Source organism: Thermobia domestica, chromosome 1 (assembly GCF_964235325.1).
Source record: "Thermobia domestica chromosome 1, izTheDome1.hap1.1, whole genome shotgun sequence".
Classification (NCBI taxonomy): Eukaryota; Metazoa; Arthropoda; class Insecta; order Zygentoma; family Lepismatidae; genus Thermobia; species Thermobia domestica.
Genome location: NC_137454.1, coordinates 274078296 through 274103587, shown reverse-complemented (window position 1 = coordinate 274103587; position 25292 = coordinate 274078296).

The following is a 25292-nucleotide window of genomic DNA, read 5'->3' as shown; positions in this document are numbered from 1 at the left end:
TATTACTGTTGTCCATATACAACTGCCTTTGCTCCTTCGATAGCCGTCTAGTATTGACTCCAAGTTTCTCAAGAACTGTGATTGAATTGTCGTGGCTTCAATGGCAGAATTAAGTACGATCGTATTTAAATTTATATCCATAATTGCAATTTATATCCATAATATATAAGGTGAAAATAGAGTTTAGCATAAATTATATACGTACTTAACTCAGATTTGTGTTGCCTTTTTTACTCCACACCATTGCGTGTAGAGGGACTCTTCTTTCTACGTGTGGGTTTTAAAACACAAGACAATAGAGACTGCAATATTCACCGCAGTCGAACTGACATTCTTGCGCATTGAGACATTATCACACAAGGTAGGTGGCCTTAGCTCAACGTGTCACTCTGATGATAAACTGCCCTATCGTAAGTGACGAATCAACTTGTCCATCATTTTAACGCGGTTTCTCTTTACTATACCTTATAAATAAACCGTGATATTCATTCTTTCTCAGCTAAAGACTTTCTATTCCGCACGTCAGTGGGTTTAAACCAGAGCCCAGCAAACCTAGGCCCAGTCCGGGTGGATCTGAATTCTTTGCCCGGCACAATCTCGAGCCGGGCTCTAACCGGGCTGGACACATTCAGGGCCAAAACGGGCCGGGAACGTTTCGCGTCAAACCGGGCCGGGATCATATTGAAACTATCTTCCATTAAAAACTATCCTTTATTCAACATTTTGAAACTATTTGCAAAGATGCCTACAAAGATCTTGGATATACTATTTATTGAGTCAGTAAAGATTTCCAAATGACCAAATTTTATTGTACTGTATTATGCATACGTCAGGTCGAAATTAGAATATTCTAGTAATATATGGAACCCTAATATACAGGAATACTCATTATTGATTGAGCGTGTTAAAAGTAAGTTTTAAAGGCTTCTTACACATAAGAAAACAAAATTCTACTCGAAATTTGAAAGCTATATTAAAATTGTTGAAAATTTTAAATTTGAAACAGAACTAAGGAGAAGAAATATTGATTTATTATTTTTACGCATTGAGACATTTGCTCTTTCATGGCAAAGTAGACTATCCTGATCTTAACTACAAAATATCTATCCACGTACCATCCACTAAATTGCGCATTGCTTCGAAAAATGCACTTTTTTGACAGCAAAAACAAACGTCTTAAGCAGATCTCCGATATGGAGAACTAGTGCAACCTACAACAAGTTAGTAAAAGAAAACTCTAAACTTGGTTTACTGGCAATGGGTGTACGTACTATTAAGAATTCTATTAATTATGTAAGGCGAATGTAATTATTACCAATAGTTTTATCTTATATAATCTGTATAAAGTGTAATATAGTAGATCCGTAATTAGGCCCGTGAGTGATATGTCAATAAATCAAAAAATCAATTTCTCCATTCCTGAGCTATATAGCCTGTAGTACAGAAAGCTCTTTCAGTAGACGCACTAGAACAAGGAATGACGAGACACTGACAAGCAAATTTACACAATTTTGGTAATGTTTGTTCTGGTTGTTCCACCACTGCAGTATATCTAGTTCTCTTACACATGATGACATATGGTGATACCAAATGTAAAAAACATAAGTATTAATTTATCAATAATAATCTAGCAACTACTATACTCCCGTTTATATGCAACTACAATACTATTTGAGAGTGCTTGCTGCTGAAGAAATCTACTTAGCTCCCATAACTCTCTCGTCTTGTTCTTAATAGTGAGCCTCATAGAAACTATTTAATCCAATTATTTGTGTTCTTACTTATACAATATTTATAGAAATTCTTCTGTGTGTTAATACTCGTAGCTTAATTAGCTACCTTCTGCTTGCTTCGGCTTCCATACAGAGCTGTGTAGAATTCGTAAATAAAAAATTCCGAGGCGTCTTTTGCAAACTTGACTCACTTCAAGATGGTATATAGATAACGCTACGCATCTATCACACTAATTTTCAGGCTATAGAACCCTAAAGCCTTTCTGACTCGCACGGTTCATCTTGCACTACAGACTGCCAAATCGCACACTCTTATTAAGCTTATTGGAGGATTTGAAATTCTCGACCTTCTAAACGCTTTCTCACGGGTGAGTAAAATTCTGGTATAATTCCCATCTGTAACAGTTTAGTGAACCAACTGTATTAGCTTTTTGACACCTTTCATATCTGACGTTATGGTCAACAAGTAGAATTTCTGTAATCTTATTTATTTAATTCAACACTACCTTATTTCGCTGAGGCGAATAGAGCTTGCGTGTCTTGTCCAATGACTCTAAGGTATCTTCTCAAGAGCAGAACTCATTCATAGACTTTGCTCGGGGACATGGGGTTATGAAGACTTTTACAACCGTCAAAGAAGATGACAAAATCTAGGATCTGCGATCTTATACAACAACGTCTGGATGTGGAAATCTATATGCAACATCTACTTCAAAATGAAACTGCATGACAAAAACCATATTAGGAAATCTCAAAATTAAGACGGTGACATTTTCCTAATGGTTAACTTTGGCTGCAGTATACGATATCAGAAGATTATGAGAAATTAACAACACAAGGAACATTCACAATTAGCAGAAAAAGAGACCTCTTTCAGCCAAGTTCCAAGTGATATGATTATCGAACAGTGCTTAATGAAGGCAAGAAATTTTCTGCGGGATTAACTCAACGTCAGACACAACGTTAGCAAGATTAATCCTTCATTCCCAAATACTGTTACGTTAACAGAAGTTCTACAGGACTTTTGGTGGCATCAGTTAATCCTCAGGGTGAAGCGTTAAGCTAATGCCACCTTCCTTGTTTGATAATATCTCAATGCCTAAGAATGTCAATTTGACAACGGTGAATATTGCAGAGACTCTGTTGTGTTGAGTAATAAAACCCACACTTAGAAGGAAGAGCCCTTATACAAGCAATGCTGTGGACGAAAAATGGCCAGTGAAACCTACGTTAAGTACGTATATAAATTAAGTTAAGCGCTATTTTCACCTAATATTTGATGGGCATAAATTACAATTAGATATGGAAAAAGACGAAAGACAAAAATAGCTTTCGGGAAATATCTCATCGAAATTAATTGTACCTTTGAAGCTATGAAAGTCACTCACGGTCCTTGAGAATCTTGGAGATCAATACTAGATTGCTTCAAATGATGCAAAAAGTTTTCGAAGGAGCAAAGGTAACTGTATGTTGACAACAGTAATAAGAGAAACTAGCAATTATTGATGGGTTTGATTCAGATCTTTTAAGAATCTTTGTAGAAAACTTCATGAGCAGTTGCTGATACTTTTAATGCCACATACAAACAGAACCGAAAGGAAATGCTACGAAATCATTAAATTTCAAGAAACTTAGCGTCATTAAGTTTGCTTTAACTTTTTTCTTGATGATACAGGCTGTGACACGACCTCAGTTATACTCAAGTGAAAATAGTTGCAAGGCTTCAAGATCCTCCAAAAAGAAAAAGAACTGTGCAAGTTAGTCAGAGTCTTCAACTGTGAGTTAGGAGTTGTGAGTTAGGAGTCATATCTCAATCCTAATAAAATGTTCAACATTACACATCTCTTATTCCCCTGTGTGGAGAAGGAAACATGTCCTTCCTGGTATAAGCCTATCAGGTATAACAAGGAGGGGTTGCTTCAATATGCTTCAATATGGCCACTTTTTTCCCTACAAACACGACAGGTGCACCATTCAATTCGGAAGTAGCTACAAATTTAGGTGGGAAATTGTCTAAGCAAGAACCCAATCTATTCAGGTTGGTGTGTGAAAGAGGATATGCGAAATCCAGCATCCACACAGCTACAATCGGCTCCAACCGGAAAAGTTTACTTACCGGTAGATAAAAAGTTATTGCAAAGTAGGATTGTGAACGAGACACATGTAAGAGTAATACCAAACTGAACCGGGCCCTAACCATGCCGGGCACATTTCAGGCCGAATCAGGCCGAACCGGGCCGGGCACATGTTGGTCCGAGTCCGCTCGGCCAGGATAATCTGAAAAACGGTTCGGAAATTAATGTTGTCAGCCTATTTGTTTTATTAATGTCTTCCACTACCTTTATTTTTGCGTGTTTGTACGGTCTTACTGTCAGCCTATGTTAATCGTAATGTGTTTGCGAAACTGACTCCTTATTAAAGACTTCGTTGTACTGGTAATACTATTACTATTACTACTTCTACTACTACTATTACTACATCTACTATTACTACCACGACCACTGCTAATACTATTACAACTTCTATGACCGCGTCAGAGTTGACATGTCTGGTGGTACCGAATTTACTTTCTAAGTACAGAATAAAATGGAGAAATGCTAGTTATTATGGCCGGTCTGCGTAGAATGTGAACCGATGCTTGATCTACGAGGGAGAACAAGGGCTCAGTAGAAGAAAGAATCACATCTGGTGCTAGACGTCGTCGGATCAATCCCTACTCATGTTATGCGTGCTTTGGTGCGGACAAACATCGTGTGCGTGGGAGTTTGTGGGGTGGTCCTGCTTCCTCCTACTCTTTTCTTTCCACCAATTCATCCCATCATCATCCACATAGCCTGAGCCGTAGTTTCATAAAGAACGGATGAAAAAGTCAAGTACTTGACCTAGTAAGTCGAACTTTGTACGCTACAATTGGACCACGGAAGAATCTTTTGTAGTGTACCTACGTCTTAAGAATAAAGCACTAACTCTTTTAGAGCTACTTAACGCACATTATACAATGGCGTATAATTTAAAAAACCTTGGATTTAGTTCTACCTTTTATAAGACGAGGGTATCACAGTCATATAGCTTTGGGAACGTACGTTTTTGTTGGGCCTTTGGGATTGAAAATTTTGTGATACCATATGTAAGAAACATAAGTATTAATTTATAAACGATAATCAAGCAATTGCTATACTTCACGTTTATATGCATCTACAATACTATTTGAAAGTGCTTCCTTCTGTAGAAATATACTTAGCACCCACAAAGCTCTCACCTTCTTCTTGATCTTTAGCCAGATGGAAACTGTTTAATCCAGAGAGTTGTGTTATATCACATATTATATTTAATGAAATTATCCTGTTGGTAAACACTCGAGGCTGACAAATTAGCATTTAATTACCGTTACAACTGCTCACTAGGCTTTACATACAGAGTTGTGTGGGATTAACTAGGTTCCGGTATATCATTAATATTATTTTCACGATTGCAAAATGAGGAAACTTGCTATGTAACCCATTATATTTTAACCTCCGAAGGAGTCTTACTTTGGGTCTGAGACCGGTGATCAGATCGATGAGACAAATAAAAATTCGATTTTAGGTGTTTTTGAGATCTTCCCGTAGACGGTTAGGTGGAAAACATTGGACGGTCCTGTGTTCGCTACAAACTTAATAACACTGGTCATCACAAAGCAACGAAACTCTGAGCTAATCAAATAATCTTTTCATATAATCTCATTGTATGCTTTGATTAGTAACAAAGTGCCACACATTTCATAGACAAGGAAAGGACATTTATTAAAGATGTCTGTTGATGTAAATTCTCCATATCAAAGTTATTGAATGTAAAATTAATCTTATATCACGGTAGCATTGTCTTGATAAGAATATTGTATCACATTTCTTCACTCTTACATCCATTTATCTTTAAATATTAAATATTCTAGCCTCTGTATACAGTAAAAAAGTGCAAGAAAATAGAATAAAGCACATGCGTTATGACATTAGATCAGCCATTATACTGGAAAGGTGTTCAAAACGTACCACAGCTGAAGAAATTTCTGAACGGTCCATACAACGCTTTGAGGAGGTTTGCAGATTAGTAATTACTAAGCACGATTGTATACATTAAGTCAGGATATGCTGCAGAAGAACTTTGGTGTATCCTGTACACAATGACAACTTTACTGAAAATCCTGAATGGCCATGCCAACTCAAGATCAATGAGAACTCAATTCTAGACATTACTCGGGGACCTCTACATGGAGTTATGAAGGCACTTACAACCGTCGGAGTTGAAAAAATCTAAGATCTTCGATCTTATTCAGCAACGTCTGGATGAGGAAATTTATATGCAACATTTACAACCAAATGAATCTGCATGACAAAAAACATATTAGGAAATCTTAAAATTAAGACGGTGACATTTTCCGAACTGTTAATTTGGGTTGCTGTATAATGGTATGAGAAGATTAGAAAATATTAACAACACAAGGAACTTACACATTTAGCAGAAATAGAGGCATTTTTTTAGCAAAGTTCCAAGTGTTATCGAATAGTGCTTAACGATAGCCACAAATTTTTCGGGAGGATTAACTCAATATCAGACACAACGTTAGCAAAATTCCCAAATACTTTTACGATAAAAAAAGTTCTATAGTACTTTTGTGGACATCAGCTTATCAGAGCGACAGGTTGAGTTAATGCCACCTACCTTGTATGATAATGTCTTAATGCGCAAGAATGTCAACTTTACTGCGGTGAATATTGCTGAGGCTCTCTTGTCTTGTGTTTTAAAACCCACACGTAGAAGGATGAGTTGTACACGCAATGGTGTGGACAAAAAATGGCCAGTCAAATCTACGTTAAGTACGTATATAAATTATGTTAAGCGCTATTTTCAGCGTGGAAAATACTTAACACGAAAACCTCCTAAGACCGGTCCATCTTTGAACCGTACAGAAATTTCTTCAGCTGAGGTACGATTTGAACACTTTTGCAGTATAATAGTTGATCTAATATCATAACGAATGTGGATTGTTCACTTTTCTTGCACTTATTTGCTGTGTGCAGAAGAGTAGAATATATAGTACTGTATTAGTACTTGATGTTGAAATATTAAAGAAATACTGATGCTCTACAATGCTTATATCAAAAGGAGAGGTGTGTGTCGCACCATTACACAATCGCACCATTACACACCATTACACAATCGGACGCGAGGTACGATTGAAGATTTGAAGATCTTCCGAGTAATACAGCATTGACTCACCAAGAGCATGAGAGTATATCAATAGAGGGAAAGATTATGTCAGAATGACGAAATGTGATGCGATATTCTGATCAAGACAATGCTACCGTGATATAATATTACTTTTACCTACAAGTACTTGGTTATAGAGAATTTTTATCAACAGACATCTCAAATAAATGACGTTTTCATCTCTATGTAATGTGTGGCATTTAGTTACTAATCAAAGCATACAATGAGATTATTTGATTAGCCCACAGTTTGGTTGCTTTGTTATGACCACTGTTACTAATTAGGTAGCGAAAACAGGACTACCGTAAATATTTTCTAACTAACCGTTTAAGTGAATATCTCAAAAGAACCTAAAATCGATTCTAAATTTGTCTAATCTATCAGATTACTGGTCTGAGTCCCAAAGTAGGGCAGCTTCGCAAGTTAGAATATAATGTGTTCCATATCAAGTTTTCATTATTATGCAATCATGAAAATATTATTAATGATAGACCGGAACCTACTGAATCCTACACAACTCTGTATGTAAGCACTACTAAGCAGAAGGACGCTAATTAAATGCATACTTGATAGCCTCGAGTTTTAACACATAACAGAAATTCTATAAATATTGTATCCGTATGAACACAAATATTTGGATTAAACAGCTTCCATCAGGCTCACGATAAAGATCAAGGTGAGAGCGTAATGGGAGCTAAGTAGATTTGTTCAGCAGGAAGAACTCTCAAATAGTATTGTAGTTGCATATAAACGGGAAGTATAGATATTGCTTGATTATCATTAATAAATTAATTTATGTTTTTTACATTTGATATCGCTACATTTTTCAATCCTAAGGGCCCACCTAAAACAAACGGCTGTATGATTCCATAACTATATGATTCTGATACCCTCGTCTTATTAAAGGGAGAAGTAAATCCACGGTTTTTTAAATGTTACGCCATTGTATAATGATACTTAAGATGATCTAAAAGCAGTGCTGCTTCGTTTTTAAAACCTAGGTACGCAACAAAAGATACTGTGGCGTCCGATTCATTGATGAATTTCTTTACTACCTCTAAGCCAATAGGAATTAAGAAATACATGGCGACATCCATTGCTGATTTCTAAATTTCACAAAATTTATAGACTGACATAGGCCTCCATAAGCCCTTTAGCTTTACCGGATACCTCGAAATAGAACCCTCGAATTATTGGCACGCCTATTGCACCCTGAACCACTAATTAAAAGTCGAACTTCCGCGTCAATCCTCAATATTATTTCTTTAATCACCGCATCACTTAGAGATCGATTTCAACTCTAATTATTATCTTTTTGATACACTGTAGAATGCTATTACAATGCTGTGAAATTTAGAAGTCAGCATTGGACATCGGCATATATTCCTTAATTCCTAATGGCTTAATGCTAGTAAAGGAATTCAACAATGAATCCAAAGGCGTAAAGTCTTGTGTTGTGTACCTAGGTGTTAAGACCAAGCAATAGTGCTTTTAGAGCTCTCTAACTCCCATTATACAATGTCATACCATGTAAAAAACCGTGGATTTATTTCTGCCTTTTTAGGACGAGGGTATCACAAACGTATAGCTTTGTAAACGAAAAGCGGTTTGTTTTAGGTGTACCCTTGGAATTGAAAAATGTTGGGAGAGCAAATGTAAAAAACAAGTAATAATTTATCAATGATATTCAAGCAATAGCTATACTTTCCGTCTATATTCAACCACAAAATTATTTGAGAGTGTTTCTGCTGAAGAAATCTAGTTAGGACTCATATCGCTCTTACCTGTTTCTTAATTGTTATTCAGACACCCGTAACGCTTTCACCTAGTTCCTGTTCTTTAGCCTGATGAAAACATTTAAATCCAACGTATTGTGTTCTTACGAATATATTATTTATAGAAAGTCTCCTGTGAGTTAACACTCGAGGCTATTAAATAGGGATATAATTAGCGTCCTTGATGCTCACTAGGGTTTACATACTTATTTGTGTAGGATTCACAAGGTTCAGGTCTATCATTAATTATATTTTCCCGATTGTATCCTGTAAAACTTGGTATGGAACCCATTATATTCCAACCTCATAGGAGCAGCCTTACTTTGGGCCTGAGACCGGTTTTCTGATCGATGAGCGAAAAAAAAGAATCGTTTTTAGTTTCTTTTGAGATCTTCTCTTACACGGTTAGGTAGAAAATATTTACGGTATACTCAGTCATGTATTCGCTACCAAGTTAGTAACACTGGTCATCACATAAAGATCAGGCTAACGATCAGGAACAAGGTGAGAGCGTTATACGTGCTAAGATTTCTCCGGAGGAAGAACTTTCAAATAGTTTTGTAGCTGCATATAAACGAGAAGTATAGCAATTGTTTGTTTATCATTGATAAATTAATACTTGTTTTTTACATTTGGTATCACAACATTTTTCAATACGAAAGGCCCACCTAAAAAAAAACCGCTGTACATTCTCAAAGCTATACGACTGTGATTCCCTCGTCTTATTAAAGGGAGAAGTAAATCCACGGTTTTTTAAATGGTACGCCATTTTATTTTTTCAGTCAAGGAGCTTTAAAAACACTACTACTTCGTTTTTCAGACCTAAGTACGCAACACAAATTACTGCGGCCTCCGATTAATTGTTGAAATTCCTTACTAGCTCCCAGCCAATAGTAATTAATGAGCCACACGTTAGTGTAAAAGTGCCGATATGAAGATTTCAGGCGAACTCTGCATTCTGCCAAGGGAGTTCGTGTACGAATGGCAGGTCGGAAGACAATCTGATATAGAAGATAACGAACAACAGCTGTAAATATAAATATGTCATTGAAAACGGTTAATTGTTGATCCAATCACATAAGATTATTATTTTGTGATATCGACCCCGCCTTATAGACCTAAAAAAATGGAGATGAAGACAATCTTGTTGAAACTTTAAATGAAGGTGTAAGGTCAATGTAAATTTTTTTGGAATTATTTAACACAAGCTGCGTTGGAATCATTTAACACAAGCATATCCACGGCCGTTGACCAGAGCCATCGTAGATCGCCAAGTAAATTCCTCTACAAAAATAGAGCACCAAATCGTCTGTAGAATTCTGCTTAGGTGTTCGCTGCATATAGCGGAAATCATGGCTAGCCTAGTGTGCATTTTATTGTAGAGCCGTTAACATTGGCAAGAAAGTCGAAATACACAGATGTGTGCCTAGATCTATTTTTGAGACTGTTTTCAGAAAACATAGTATTACTAAGATATCGAAATGTTCAGATAACATTTTACTAAGAGGAGATGTCGAGATACTTGTTGTTCTCTTATCATAACGAATGCAAGCAGCACTACTACTAACCATACATAGTAATATTTGATAAGAAGCGTAGAGAGCAAGCAAGCGACCACAAATCGTCTGTAGAATTCTGTATAGATGATCACTGCATATAACGGAATATTATGGCAAACGGTCTAGAGTACATTCCTTGCAGAGGCCAGCTAAGAGCGGTTAACATTGGCAAGAAGTTAGATGAAACACTGAGATAGATCATCAAACTTCTTGATCTATACTTCAGACTGTTTCCAGAAAACATTGTATGACGAAGGTACAGAAACAGTCAGATATTTTACTGAGCGTAGTGAAATTAGGATTTTTCAATTGCTACTTACAAGGTAATTTTAAAATTTTTGAAAAATTATTTTCATTTTCCAAAAGATTTAAGATTTATCTACACAGCTGCCGACTGTGGTTTTCTGCAGAAATAATGTATTATTAATTATAGATAAAATAATAATAAGAGTAGATGTCGAGATCCGCCATGATACTTGCATTAGAACGAGTGGAATAAGTTTGCATGCTGTACAACCGAATAGAGCCGAAGTACAACCGAGTGCGGCAGTTCATATTGTTCTTAGGATTTGCAAATTCGAAATGTTCAAGTTTAAACCCTTTGACGTGCGAAACAAGAAGCCTTTGGCTGAGAAAGAATGAATATCACGGTGAGCTCATAAGGTGTAGTAAAGAGAAAGCGCGTTAAAATGATGGTCAAGTTGGTGGGTCTCTTGAGATAGGACAAGTATCGCCGAGCTTGTAAAGCTTTTTTTAAAATGCATCCACTACGTCAAAAATAGTCTTAAAATGAGCAGAGATGTAAATTGACTTCATTGTAATTGTATTCTACAATTTCTGAAAAGAGATTATATCGATCCCTAAGTGATGTGGTGATTAAAGAAATAATTTTGAGGATGGACGGGGATGTTGTAATTTTAATTAGTGGGTCATAGTGCAACAGGCGCGCCAATAAATCGAGGGCTCCTGTAAGGTTAATCGGCTTATGCCGGCTTATGTTTTTACAATACTGAGAAATTTAATAGTCAGCAGTGGACATCGGCATCTATTACTTGTTTCCTATTGGCTTACAGCTAGTAAAGAATTCCAAAAATGAAACCAAAGCTGTAAGATCTTGTGTTGTGTACCTAGGTCTTAAAAACGAAGCGGTGGTGCTTTTAGAGCTCCTTATCTTTCATTACACAATGGTGTAGCATTTATAAAACCGTTGATTAACTTCTCCCTTTAATAAGACGAGGGTATGACAGACGTATAGCTTTGGAAACGATGAGCGGTTTTTATTTTAGGTCTCTAAAGATTGAAAATGTTGGGATAACAAAAAAAATATTAATTTATCAATTATAATCAAGTAATTGCTATACTTCCCGTTAAAATGCAACTTGCAAATTCGAAATATTCGAGTTTAAACTTAGTGACGTGCGGAACAAGAAGTATTTATGTGAGAAAGAATGAATATCGAGTTGAACTCATATAATATAGTAAAAAGAAAGCGCATTATTTGATGGACTAGTTGATAGGTCACTTGCGAAAGTACAGGCATTCCCTAGATTGTGTAGCTTTTTGTAATCTGCAACCACAACAATAGAAATCGTTTAAAAATAATGAGCAGAGGTACCAATTGAAGCAGAGATGATACTTGACTTCATTATAATAGTATTCCAGAATGTCTGAAGACAAATATTAATCGATATCTAAGTGATGCGTTGGTTAAAGAAATAATTTTGAGGATGGACGGGGATGTTCGATTTCTAATTAATGGTTTAAAGAGCAACAGGTGTGCCAATAATTTGAGGGTTCTATTTCGACTTGCTTGGTAAGGCTAAACGGCTTATGCCGGATTAACTCCTTCTTACACTGCTGTGAAATTTAGAAATTATCAGTGGACATTGGCATGTATTCCTTAATTCCTATTTGCTTAGAGCTAGTAAAGAAATTCAAGAATTAATCGGAGGCCGCAGTATTTTGTGTTGTGTACGTAGGTTTAAAAACAAAGTGATGCTTTTAAAGTTGCTTTACTCACATTATACAATGGCGTACTCTTTATAAACCGTGGATAAATAATAAGGCGAACGTATCAAAATAATATAGCAATGAGATAATACAGCAGTTTTAGGTGAGCCCTTGGGATTGAAAAATGTGATACCAAATATAATAATCATAAGTATAATTTTATCAATGATTATCAAGCAATTGCTATACTTCCCGTTTATATGCAACTACAATACTATTTGAGAGTGCTTCCTGCTGAAGAAATCTACCTAGCACCCGAAACGCACTCACCTTGTTCTTGATAGTTAGCCTAATAGAAACTGTTTAATCGAAAGAGTTGTGTTCTAACGGATACAATATTTGTAGAAATTCTCCTGTGTGTTTAAACACGAGGCTACGAAGTATGCATTTAATTAGCGTCCTTGCTGCTTACAAGGGCTTACATACAGAGCTGTGTAGTATTCACTAGGTTTCGGTCTATCTTTAATAATATTTTCACGATTGCATAATGATAAAAACTTGATATAGAACTCATTATATCTAACTTCCGAAGCAGCCTTACTTTGGGTCTGAGACCGGTGATCTGATCGATGAGACAAATATAGAATCGAATTTAGGTTCTTTTGAGATTTTCCCTTAGACGGTTAGGTGGAAAATATTAACGTTAGTCCAGTGTTCGCTACCAAATTATAACACTGGTCATCACAAAGCAACCAAACTGTGGGCTAATCAAATAATCTTTTCATATAATATCATTGTATGCTTTGATTAATAATCTCGTTGTATGCTTTGATTAGTAGAACCAACTGAGACCGTTATGGGTGCTAAGTATATTTCTTCAGCAGGTAACACTCTCAAATAATATTGTAGTTGTATAAAAACGGGAAGTATACGGCTTTCCATGTCTAATTGTAATTTATATACATGACATATAAGGTGAAAATAGAGTTTAACATGATTTAATTCGTACTTAACGCAGAAATGGGCTGCCATTTTTAGTCCGCATCATTGCGTGTGGAAGCACTTTTCCTTCTACGTGTGGGTTTTAAAACACATGACAATACACACTCTCCAATATTTACCTCAGTCGAATTGACATTCTTGCGCATTGAGACATTATCACACAAGGAAGGTGCATTAGCTCAACGTGTCGCTTTGATGATAAACTGATGCCCATAAAATCCTGTAGAACTTTTTTATCGTACGGTAACAGTATTTGTGAATGAAGGATTAATCTTGCTAATGTTGGGTCTGACGTTCGAGTTAATCCCCGTGAATATTTCGTGCACATAATTAAGCATTATTCGATAATCATTACACTTGGAAATTCGCTCAAGAAGGCCCTTTTTCTGCGAATTTTGAATGTTCCGTGACTTATTTTGTTGTATACTCTGATACCGTATTTGCAATCAGGGCTTCCATCTGGTGTGTATTGTGATGTGCAAATTTTTTATAAAAAGATGACCAGCAGAGTGAGAAAACGGAAGCATTAATTTAATTGACTTCAAATTAAGATTGTAGTCCCCTGTTCAATCTAGTCTCTTTGGATGATTTGGAATACGATTATGACCTTCTCTATATACTGCACACAATGTTAACGGTAATGTTAACAGGAACGGTTCTTAACTGAACATCTCCAATATGTAACTAAAGTACAAAAAATTCCCTCAATTGTTAATTTTGGTGATGTCTATGTTCTACCCCTGTTCTACCAGGCCTACCAACTATACACTGCTGAGTATATCTGATGTCATGTCACAGCCTGTTGCATGATGAAGAAAGAGAAAGCAATCTTTTAATGAGGCTAAAGTTTCTTTTAATATAATAATTGCGTAGCATTTCTCTTTAGTTTTGCTTGTACGTGGCCAACTCTGAATCAGACCCATCAACAGCTACAGATTTCCCGTTTGTAGTTTCTTCCACTATTCTTGTCCATATAAAGTCATTTACACACCAAGAACTTGAGCTTATAGTATTAGAGGTGAAGAGAATGTCAGAATGTCGAAATGTGGTACAATATTCTTATCAAGACAATTTTACCGTGATATCATTCAGGAGACTTCTGAAATTATGACTTTTTCAGCTCTGTGATATGTGTCTCAGATACTAATCAAAGCATACAGTGAGTTTATATGAAAAGCTTATTTGACAAACTCACAGTTTCATTGCTTTCTGACGACCAGTGTTACTAAGTTGATAGCGAACACAGGACTGACTATACCGTAAATATTTTCCACCTGAAGCTACAGCTGGCTTTGCTCCTTCGAAAATTATTTGCATCATTGGAAGCCGACTAAACCCTAGTGAGCAGCTGTAACCGTAATGAAATGCTTATTTGTTACCCTCGAGTGTTAACTAACAGGATAATTTCATTAAATACTATATCAGTTAAAAAACAACTCTTCGGATAAAACAGTTTCTATCATGCTAAAGATCAAAAACAAGGTGTGAGCGTTATGGGTGCCAAGTATATTTCTTCAGCAGGGAGCACTCTCAATTAGTATTGTAGTTGCATATAAACGTGAAGTAGCATTTGCTTGATTTTCATTTATAATATAATACTTATGTTTCTTACATTTGGTATCACAAAATTTTTCAATCCCATAGGCCCACTAAAAACGTACGTTCCCAAAGCTATATGACTGTGATACCCTCGTCTTATAAAAGGTAGAAGTATATCCACGGCTTTTTAAATAGTACGCTATTGTATAATGTGAGTTAAGTAGCTGTAACAGAACTACTGCATCATTCTTAAGACGTAGGTACACAACACAAGATACTGCGGCCTCCGATTCATTGAATTTCTTTACTAGCTCTAAGCCAATTAGAATTACGGTATACATGACTGCTGAAATCTTAATTTCACATCATTTTTAGAAAGACATAAGCCGAAATAAGCACATTAGCATCACCGGACACCTCAAAATACAACCCTCGAATTATTGCCACGCCTCTTGCACCCTAAACAATTAATCACCGTACAACTTACACATCGATTTAATCTTTCATTATTATCTTTTTTCATACATTGTGGAATATTATTACAATGAAGTCAAGTGACATCTCTGCTAATGTTACATTTTTAAGACTATTTCTGACGTAGTGGATGTATATTACTTAAAGCTTCACAAGCTCGGAGATGCTTGTTCAATTGCAATTGACCCATTAACTTGTCCATCATTTTAACGAGCTTGTTATATCTTTAACGATCTTTATAAATTCATCGGCCGGACTAGTCTCACAGGCCAAGAGAAGCGGGCCTGGGTTTACAATGTAAATACTTTTTTAATTACCTAAAAAACATCGATTAGTGTTTCAGGCCAATAACCTGCATGTGATTCCTTTACTAGTTTAGGACCATATGTGTAACGGATTATTGTTAGCTTCATGGCCTTCTGACTGAAAAGCAGCTTGGTACAGTCGCAAAAGATTAAGTTGATTAACAGTAAGCATTGATTGTTTTTATGTCGTATAAAACCTAGAACAATAAGTTGAAACCAACAGGAATCGACGTGTAGTAGAGCTCTCATTCCTTCGCCCCTCTTGGATAAAAATGTACATGGAGTCTTTCCATGTACCGCATATCGAAACATCGTTCTATATTAAGAGAGTTAAACTTTGCTTCTTTTTAGGAGATTCGAGAACAAACGGTAGTTACACAGTGTTTAGTGTCCTTTCAGATGGCAGAATCTTTGGAATCTATGATCTGCCTTTGAACATCTTAACATATAAACAATCAAATAATAAACAATTGTTATAAACGTCAATTAAAAGGTAGTGTAGTATGCGAATGTTATATCTAAATGAATTGGTTTAGCTCGTTAACTTGTGAGTGTCCTGGTACGGTTTCATTTTGTCTTGTGGTAACAAAGCAGCTCTTTTAAAGAATTCCAAAATATGTAAAAAGAACAATAAACCACCACCATGTTTTATACCTTGTCCTAACACCATTTTAAATTTCATCAAGATCGTCTTCATGTCCATTTTGTTAGGTCTATTGGGCGGGGACGGTCTTACTAAGTAATAATCATAATAGATTGGATTACCATTTAAGCCGTTGTCAATGACATATTGGTTTTCTACAGCTGTTGTTCGTCATCATCTAAATCAAATTGTCTTCTGATCTGCCATTTGTAAATGAACTCTCTTCGCAAAATGCAAAATACCTTGAATTCTTCATATCCCCTCGTTCACAATCCTATCTTGCAAACACTTTTTATCTACAGGTAAGTAAGCTTATCCCGCTCGACCCGATCGAAGCTGTGTGTATGCTGGATTTCGCATTTCCTCTTTCACACACCAACCTCAATCTATTGGGTTCTTGCTTGGGACCATTTCCCAACTGGACTGGGATCTACTTCCGAATTCGAATGGTGCTCACCTGCCGTGTTAGTAGGGAAAAAGTGGCCATACAGAATCTTTGCAACTACTTCTTAATTTTACCTGATGGGCTTATACCTGGAAGGACATGTTTCCTTCTCCATACAGGGGAATAAGAAATATGTAATCTTGAACATTTTGTTAGGATTGAGTTTGACTCCTAACTCCGTTGAAGACTCTGACTTACTTGAACAGTTCTTTTTTTTTTTTTGAAGGATCTTGAAGGCAGTTGTATATCGACAACAGTAATAGAAGAAACTAGAAAGGGGAAATCTGTTGCTGCTGGTTGGTGTGATTCAGATCTTTAAGAATCTTGTTACAAGACTTCATGAGCAGTTGCTGATTCTCTTATAGCCACATACAAGCAGAACTGAAAGGAAATTCTACGAAATTATTTAAATTTAATGAAACACGACCTCAGCTATACTCTGTTGTAAATAGTTGGCTGCCTTCAAAAAGAAAAAGAATTCTGCAGTTAGTCAGTGTCATCATTCAATTAAATGTGAATCCTGAAAATGATTAGTTTTGACATTTCGTTATTCACCTGTATGGAAACGGAAAATTTTCTCGCTGGTATAAGACATATCAGATATATCAAGGAAGTAGTTAGAAAGCTGCAATATAGCCACTTTTACCATTACTAACAAAGTAGCTGTGCAGCATTCAATTCGGAATTACCTCCAACTTCAGGAGCGAAATGGTCTAAGCCTAAACCCAATCGAAAGAGGTTGGTCTGTTGACCCACACATCTACCATCAACTGCAGCCGGATAATCTTACTTACCTGTAGATAAAAAGTGACTGCAAGATAGGATTTTGAACGAGCCATATGTTCGTGTGAAAGAGCCGATATGAAGTTCGGCATGCATAATGGTTTTCTCCATTATGCCAAGAGAATTCAAGTAGAAATGGCAGATGAAAGATAATCTGATATAGATGATAACGAAAAACAGCTGCAAAAACCCAATATATCATTGACAACGGATTAATTGTTGATCCCGTCAGTTATGATTATTACTTTGTGATTTCGTCACCGCCTTATAGAACTAACAAAATGGACGTGAAGATGATCTTGATGAAAGTTCTTCTGTTTAGTTATTTTGGAATATTGTAACACGATTTGCTTTGGTACCCGAAGTGAAAACAAAGTCGTAGCAGGACACGTTTAAGATATTGACCAAAAACCAAATCATTTAGATACAACATTCGCGTACTAAAGTATTATTCAATAGTACGTTAATAACAATTTTTTATTGTTTGATTGTTTATATGTTAAGATGTTCAAGAGCAGATGATTGACTCGGAGGATTCTGCCATATACAAGGGCACAAAATTGTGTAACTGCCGTTTAGTTTTCGACTCTCCTACAAAAAAGTAAAGTTTAACACTTTTAAAAAAGAAAATTGTTTGGATATTCCATACATGCAAAGACTCCATGTACATTTTTAACCAAGAGGGCGTAAGAATGAAACCTCTACTACACGGCGATTCCAGCTGGTTTCAACTTATTGACATAGGTTTTACACGACCTAAGGACAATCAATCCTTACTGAACAGCACATTGTTCATTTGCGACTATTCCAAGCTGCTTTTCAGACAGAAGGCCTATAAAGCTTAAAAATTTTCCGTAACACTTACATTACACTTATTGTCGTAAGCTTTTTATTATTCAGAGGCAGATTATTGGCCTGAAAGTTTTTAGGAGATTTTTAGGGCACTAGGTACGTGATTACCTAGTACACATAGGCCAGCTTCTCTTAGCCTGTCAGAAGAGAATGGAAAATGAATCTATAAAGCTTGCGGCTTAAAGCAGTAACTTGCGATGCAAAAAAGTTACACAGGCCTCGCAGAAGAGGTGTAGAACACAGACATCAACAAAATTATAATTTGACAGTTTTTTTTTTTTTTTTTTTTTTTTTTTTGTAGTCAGGACAAATTTCGAGATTTTCACTTAGTACATCTGAAAGATGAAAAACTTCCTAGGCTCACTTTCCATATCCTGGAGTAGAAGCGCTGAATTTTCTCCCTTAGTAATAGTGTTCGAGTACTTGCTCCTCTCGGAGGCCAAAGAAAGTAATAGATACTGTAATTAAATTTCGATTAGCCTGAGTTTAACTTGCGTCTATAAAAAAAATCGATGCGTCTTTGGCAATTTTGACTCACTTCGTTAAGATGCTATATTGATAACGCTACGTATCTATCACACTAATCTTCAGGCTATAGAACCTTAAAGTCCCGTTGACTCGCACGGCTCAACTTGCACTACAGACTGCCATAACGCACACTCTTAATAAGCTTACTGGAGGATTCACTTTCTCGATCTTCTAAAATTAAGAAAAGTTCTTGTAAGCTTCCCCTCTGTATCAGATTAGTTCACCAATTGTATTAGCTTTTAGACACCTTTCATATCTGAGACGGAACGATCAGCAACAAGTATTTCTGTAATCTTATTTATAAAATTCAACACTACCTTATCTCGCTGACGTGAATAGAGTTTGCGTGTTCTGTCCATCGAGTCAAAGCTATCTTTTCAAGAGCAGAAAGCTAGTCCACAAAATGTACCATTTTAATCGCCAGTAGTTGATGCTTACGATGTGTACTAATCTCTAACACTGAAGCAAACTGTCCATTGACCTGGTATGAATACGAGCATACCCATAACCGACGACCAGAGCAATCCTAGATCACCAAGTAAATTACTTTACAAAAATAGAAGCACTAAATCGTCTGTAAAATTCAGCATAGATGATCGTTGCATATAGCGGAATAACATGGCAAACTGCCTAGGTTACATTCGTTGCACAGTCCAGCTAAGAGCCGTTAACATTGGCAAGAAGAAAGTTGAAACAAAGATATGAGCTTAGATCTATGTTCTTATGTCTATGATTGTCCTTATGTCATATTAAAGCTGGAGCAATAAGTTGAAACCAACAGGGATCGACGAGTAGTAGAGCTTTCATTCTTATGCTCCTGACTGGATAAAAATGTACATGCAGTCTTTCCATGTACCGCATATCGAAGCATCGTTCTGTATCAAGAGAGTTAAACTTTGTTCCTTTTTAGGATATTCGAAAACTAAACGGTAGTTACCCAATGTTTAGTGACCTTGCAGATGGCTGAATCCTTAAAGTCTATCATCTGCTGTTGAACATCTTAACATATAATCAATCAAACAATAAACAATTGTTATATACGTCAATTGAAAAGTACTGTAGTGTCAAATGTTATTACTAAATGAATTGGTTTAACTCGTTAACTTGTGAGTGTCCTCCTACGGTCTCATTTTGTCTTCAGGTAACAAAGCAGCTCTTTTAAAGGATTCCAAAATATGCAAACGGAACAATAAACCACCACCATGTTTTATACCTTGTCATAACACCATTTTAATTTTCATCAAGATCGTCTTCTATGTCTTCCATCATAAAATTACATCGATGTCCATTTTGTTAGGTCTATAAGGCGGGGACGGTATTACAAACTAATAATCATAATAGATTGGATCACCATTTAAGCCGTTGTATACGATATATTGGTTTTCTACAGCTGTTGTTCGTCATAATCTTTATTAGATTGTCTTCCGATCTGCATTTGTAAAAGAACTCCGTTGGCAGAATGCAGAATACCTTAAATACTCCATACCCCTCTTTTCCACTTACATGTGTCTCGTTCACAATCCTACATTGCAATCACTTTTTATCTAGAGGTAAGTAAGCTTATCCCGCTGGAGCCGATGGTAGCAGTGTGGATGCTGGATTTCGCATATCCTCTTTCACACACCAACCTCAATGGATTGGGTTCTTGCTTAGACCATTTCCCGCCTGCACGTGGAGCTACTTCCGAATTGAATGGTGCACACCTGTCGTGTTAGTAAAGGAAGAAGTGGCCTTATTGATGCTTTGCAACCACTTCGTTGTTATACCTGAGAGGCCTATACCAGGAAGCACATGTTTCCTTCTCCAAACAGGGGAATAACAAATGTGTAATGTTGAACATTTTGTTAGGATTGAGATATGACTCCTAACTCACAACTCCTAACTCACAGTTGAAGACTCTGACTAACTTGCACAGTTCTTTTTCTGTTTGAAGGATCCTATTCTCTCTTGGAGCATTGCAACTATTCTCTCTTGAGTATAGCTGAGGTCGTGTCACAGCCTGTTGCATCATAAAAAAAAGTGAAAGCAAACTTTTAATGACGCTAAGTGTCTTGAAGTTTAATGATTTCGTAGCATTTCCTTTCGGTTCTGTTCGTATGTGGTATTAAAAGAATCAGCAATAGCCCAGTAAATATAGGACCAAAAAGGGTGTCGAGCTGAAATAATTTAGAAAAAGCTGAAAATTTCAGGATTTGTTTTTCATGTGATCTTAAATGAAATATCAAAAGTCCCCTAAAATCCCGTGTGCGCTTCATCCTCAAAATGGCGGCCAAAGATGGCGGCCGTCCGGAATGCGCATGGCTACCTATTTTAGCTTGTAACTCTGAGACTATTTAAGATATTCCAATTCTGTAAAAGCACTTTTGTTCTAGAAGGTCTAATCTATAACTTTTCTTAATACTTCTTTCTCTTAAAGTTTGATACAAAGCCACCATTTTCCATTAAAGTATAAAGTGATACATTTTGAAAGTCCTGTTCTTGGATTGGTTGTAGAAAATCTCCAAATCCGTTAGGAATTCGCAAGCTTTGTTTTAAAAAAAGAATCATCTAAATCGGAATACAATTAGTCGAGATATTCGATGTTTTTAATTAAAAGTAGTTGGATAAAAATTATTCGCTATTAGTCCAGCACCTAAAGTTTCGAAATTCATAGTTGTGCTGGATTTATGGCATTCATGCCTTGGATTCCAAACTAAAATTCAAAACTGTCATAAAACCTATGTGAATTTCATACCAAAATGGCGACTAAAGAGGATCTTTGTCAGACATGTCACCCCCTCCCCCCCAAAAAAAACTAACAGCTAGGAAAGGGATTATTATATTTTAATTCTGTAAAAAGCACTTTTATGATGAAAAATAAAGGTCCTATTCTGTAAATTTTGTTAAGAGTAATATACTTTTAGTACATTGAAAACAGTGGCAGCACGTTGTTATGCAACCGGTGGTGCACACGGAATAACTAAGTTTGGTTATATATTCATAAAGATACCAAATGGTTAATTTGCATTGAGTCTACTTTTAGATACACAACCCAACTTACAGTTATGTAGTGTGCCTCACTGATTACATACCAACGAGCCACCATTCTTGAAAATTAAGTATCCGTTTTTACATCTCATTTGAACTCCCTTGTACAGTAGATTCTTCATTGTAAATAGTCAAAAAGGGAGTAAAAAGTTTAAAAAATATATATTACACCTACCTTCTTTAATACATGAAAATTTCATGGTCTTCAGAGTCGTCAGGAATTAACACATTTGAACAAATATTTCCCTGACAATTGAAACAAAGTTTGGAACAAGTCAGCCCTGCCTTTCTATATTCACATTTGCTGTCACAGTCTTTCTGCGTTCTGATCTTACATGGGCAAGATACAAGGTTCAGCAGATTGTCAGGAGCAGCTTTTAAGTTTATTGCACTGGAAGCAATTTACCTTCTATTAATTGCCACTGGAAACAATTTACCTTCTATTAATTGCCACTGGAAACAATTTACCTTCTATTAATTGCCACCCCCATTTTGTTGGGTTCAAATCATTCCCCAATCATTGGTGTACTTGAAGGTAAACTCATACATTGTGTTGAGAGGCAGCAGCACTTGTAAGAGGGAAATTTGCTGAATTGAATTTTGAGGATAGTTTTCTAGTCATTATCCTGTTGTAGGTTTATATCGAAGTTCGCCTAAAGAAATTTAATTGTGTTCTCCATACAACCGCGTAACCAATCTTTCTCCTATTTTAATGACTGTTTGGGAATCTAAATTGGGTTGGTGGAATACTGTGACCGCTTTAGATAGTTCTTGCTACTTCTGAAGAATTTTGATGGCTGCCTTTGTTGAAAAAAGATGATGATGTGTTACACCCTGTGATAGCATGAAGACACCCTGTCAAAGATGTCCTTCAGTGACTCTAGTTTCCTTTGGATTTTGCCAATGTGAAAGCATTTCTGTTCAATTTTGTTTGTTTTCGGCCTCACAAAGTATACTGTAGTGTCTGGAATTGTTCGAGCAATTAAGATGGCCAATAAGTCAGAATCAGTTCCTACTACTACAGCAACAAAAGTGTTTTATTAACTTAGATTAATAGCTGTGCTGACAATCAGAGCATCTGCATCTCCTTCAGCTTCGTACACTGTAATGCTTGAAGAGTTAAAGTGGGTTTTGAAGAAATCAATCAAACGTCTTTTATTTTTAGAGTTCAGTAAAAAGGGTGCTTGCTCAGTAGTTACTTTCGTATTTTCATCAAATGCGATTGTAGAGACATCTTTGACATTGCTCTTCTCTGTCGTTCAACATTTTTGGTGTTATTGCCTGTTGCATAGCCATCAAAAACTGCAGCTCTGCACCGTGAAATGTGTTTCTGTATATATCGTACATATTTTTCAGAAGTATTGGATATGTGTTAATATCGGACAAACAACCACATGAAGTAAGAAACCACCGTCTACAACGTATCTCAATTCTGATAGAGTTTTCATACAAGGTTCTATACGTCCTACAATGTCCACAAGTGCAGATTTTCTAGTTTTTCTAATTGAAATTTCAACAAACAAGGAGGGAGGATAAGGTGCTAGTTCATATTTTAAAAAATCATGCATCTATTCATATGATTGCAATACCGCAGCAATTCGGCTGAACAACTAAAGTGAGTTGATGCTAACAGCTTCCTTCCTAATATTAATTGTATTGCTTGTCGCAGACACACAATCTTCTCTTTTCTTTTTAGAGCTACGCTACCAAAGGTTTTACCTATCATTTGAGATAGTGATTTTGACCCTATCTCTTTCGTCCTATCACAGTTAACTTTCTTACCAGTTACTAAGCCAGTTGCAATGTTGACTAGAAGGTCTTTTTGATAGGACTGTTCAAACGGGTTGTGAAAACTAAGCCAATCAGAAAGTTTTCTGATGTCTTGATCATCTGTCTCCTGACCGAAAGGTCTAGTTTCTACACGCTGTTCAGACACTGACGACCATTTTTCACAGAAACTTTCTAAGGCTTCACTCACTTCCATTGTAATTGGAAAAGATAAGACCGAGCCAGCCAATATCCCGCCCATAGCTCAAGCCTCCGGAAGCTTTCATTGCCCTTATCAAACTCTGTTCAATTACCATATCTGTTGCACTTCCACTCAAAAAGCAATCCTTCCTTCAGACATCAAAGTATCTCTCACGTTCTGCTGGTTTCAGTTTATTTCCCAATTCTTCCATCTGTTGCAGATAAAACTATGTAGATTTTGCGCTGCGTAAAAGTTTGGAATCATTCATTTCACCGTATAAATATGAAAGTCCCAGTCTCCAGGACGCTCCGCTCGAATATAAAGTATTATTAATCTTACTTGTTCCAAACTTTGAAGCCACAGTTCATCTTTGACTCGGCTAGATAGGTCATAAGTATTTTAATATCTGGATTATCCTTAAAGTCGTTTACTGTTTTTGTACCTATGATCAACTCATCGACACTGAAACATATATTACTATCTTCAAGGTCCCTAACTAAGCTGCAAATCTGTTGATAGTGCTACATAAGTCAAAACGTGCTTAGTGCTCTCAGTGCTCTTGCACATGTAGTTCCATTTAACATGTGCACCACAGTATTTTGCGCATACAAGCCCCAAAGTTCTTCAATTAAAGTACCAGATAATATGTCCAACGACACCTAAGTAAGACATTAGAAGGTGAAATCCCCCCAGTCTGACAACTACTTTAGCTAAATCACTATCTTGTTGAGCAGATGTTTTATTTCCACTGCCTTCCAATACAGAAGCTGTTCAAAAGTAACGATACAAGAATCCTATCCCGCCTTCTTGCTTCCGTCACAAGTAAATAGAAAGAAAGTGTAGATTGTACAGAAATTTGATGATTTCCAGTTGAGAAAAGGAACTGCAGTCATGCTGCTCATTTCAAACTGCCGGTGGTCATAGTGATAGTGTGCATGAAACCATTCCACCCTGGCTCAGATAAATCTTTTATGAGATGCATGAGAAGTCAAACTTCATCTGTGAAAATTAGCATATCAGAGATTTTGTACCATCATATTTTCTTCCGGTATCAAATTCTTTATTTCAATATTTAAAAGTTCATTGTTTGTTGGTTTGTTATAAAATTTAATATCCCTTCCAGCAAGAGTGGATACCATAACAGCTGAAGGCAGTGCAGTACGTTCTATACGAAAATCTTGTCTATTTATTTTAGGTGTGCATATTTTAATCCCACCCATACTGTGTAAAGTACTGTGACCATCTAATGTTTTCGCTACATTATCAAAAACAAACAATTAAATTTTGAGAATGATCAGTTTGGATTGGAATAATAGAAGACATTCTAGAATATTCTTATCTTCTTACTTCAGCGTAGGTGGCTGATATTCCAAAACTATGCAAGTATATCTATTTATACCTATATTGACGAAATCCATAGTATCGCAAACAGTAAACTCCAATTGCTAGATGGATTGGTGA